This window comes from Galeopterus variegatus, unplaced genomic scaffold, assembly GCF_000696425.1.
Source record: "Galeopterus variegatus unplaced genomic scaffold, G_variegatus-3.0.2 Scaffold446, whole genome shotgun sequence".
Taxonomy (NCBI): Eukaryota; Metazoa; Chordata; class Mammalia; order Dermoptera; family Cynocephalidae; genus Galeopterus; species Galeopterus variegatus.
This window is the reverse complement of record NW_007726557.1, coordinates 287,707-289,934: the sequence shown is the minus strand read 5'-3', so window position 1 is coordinate 289,934 and position 2,228 is coordinate 287,707.

Below are 2,228 nucleotides of genomic sequence, written 5' to 3'. Positions count from 1 at the left end.
GGGGGGAGCGCCGGCCGGGCCGTCCGCCCGCCTCGCTCCCCTCTCTCCCCGGATCCCTTTGATCCGCGGGCTCTCCGCCGCACCTCGGCTCCCGGGCTGCCCGGGTCGGCCCGCGGGGATCCTGGAAACGGTCCCCAGCTTATCTCCTTTCATCAAGCGGCCTCGGGCCGCCTTGAAACCGCGGAGCCAGTAATTGCTTTTTTCAGGAGGCCCAGTGCGGACTGGACAACAGCCAATCAGCGCCTTGTTTACACTCAGTGATTGACAGCCCGCTGGCTGAGTGCCAACCAATCCCAGCGGTCCTGCGGGAGCGGATGGGGGCGGGGAAGGCAAGGAGACAACAGGGCTCGGATTTAACGCCTTCGTGTCCCTGGCTGGCCGAATGAGAATGTGGGGAATTTCTAAGGCGTGTGGATGTGTCGCTTGGCGTATAGTTTAAATATCCTTCTTATACCCCGCGGAGGGGTAGGCAGAGATTCGCATGGAGAACGGGGAGTAAAAATACTGCATCCGTCGCCACCAAGACATCACCTTGACTTCCTGAGAATAAATAGCATTTGGGTGGAAAACCAAGTTCCAAGTGAAATATTTATTTGCAGAACATTTTAAAGAGTGGTTTGTAACGGATTACGATAAAAAGAACTGTTCGGTGGCTCTTTTTGACTGGAGTGAGAATTTAGCAGCTATGCAGATGAGCGGCGTGGAGAAATAGTGTGCACTGTCTTCACACTGTACCTCCCCCACGATGATCGAAGTGAAAACGTTTTTTAAATCTAGCTGCAGATAAGAAAGGGCAATCCTCGTTTTAGCGATAACCCCCTGATTTTAATTTTGATGCAGAGGTAGATAAGATCGAGAGCTCGGCAGATAGACAGTTCCCTAGGTCTGATCCTTGGGGCCAGGCAGGACAGGGCCAGGCAGGCCACTCTGAAGCCAGTGCTGCCCGGGTCGGGGGCGTGTGTGCAATCCAGATCTTGGGCCAGAGCGGGCGGCGGCCTCGCAGTGGTGGAAGGGCCAGGCACCCCGGGAGGGGCTCTGGGCTTGGAGGTCGGGCCTACCTGCATGCTGGTTCTGCCACGTGCCAGACAGATCCCAGGCATAAAAAATGCATCCGCTTTAAGGGATGTGGCTGTTTCTTCTCCTGGCCTCCCGTGCACCAAAAGCCAAATGTTGGACTTGCGGGATTAAAAAAAGAAGGAAAAAAAAAAAAGCGTCCCCCCCGCTCGAACACGCGCTCTCACCCGCCCGGGCTCCCTCTCCCGCCCTGCGCCACCTCTTTCCCATTCAGCAGCAAAGATCTGCGCAGAGGAGCTGCGCAGTCGCCGGGCTTGAATTAGGCGCCATCGGGCTTGGTAGTAGCCCTGCTGCTCCCTGATTGGCAGCTCTCTGGCCCGGCGCCAGCCTATTGGGAGGCCTGTTTACGCCGAGTGAGTGGCACGAGCTCCCGGCCGCGGAGGGCCGCGCGGCCAATCAGCGTGCGGGCTGCGCGGGGCTGAGTGGCACGAGCTTATTAGTATGCAGGGCCCGTGGCTCGCCGCGCCAGGCTGCAGGCTTGAGAGCCGCTCTGGATGGGCTCGCTAGAGTCGTTGTTGTGGAAGCGCTGCATTTACAGTGCAACAGTCAGCACAGTGAAAATACCAATAGGAATACAAAACAAAGTCACATTTACTGATTTAATTGTATTGCTTTCCATTGTATCCAGGAAACAGCCTCCAGTAAGTAACTGAAATTGCTTTCATTTTTTGGTTTTTGTATTTTCATTTATTTTTTAGTTTGGCTTTGGGGATTTACATTTTTTTCTAGCAAGAGAAATTCAGGGTTGTGATGTTAAGAAATATCTATCTTCCCTTTTAAAAAAAAATCCGTTATCATGTCGAGAAGGCTTTAAAAAAAAAAAAAAAGACTATATGTGAACGATTTTTTATTTTTCTCTGAAAAATCTTATCGATCGGTTTAAAATTCCCCCTGTAACGCGTCCTTGCTTTGCTCTGAGCGCTTGTTGTCTCCATCGACACCCAGCATTAGAAACAAATCATCGAGACAGGACAGGGACCGCCAGGCTGCGTCCGGCGCGAGCCGCGCGGGTGGCTCCCGGCGCACGGTCGGCGAGGTCCGGGCGCCGCCAGCGAGCGCCCAGCTCTGGCGGAACCACGAGCGAACCCCAGTTATTTGCTCCCCCACCCTGCTCCCTCCCGGGTCGGCCCCGCCCGGTAGCTCCGCGGCGCCCT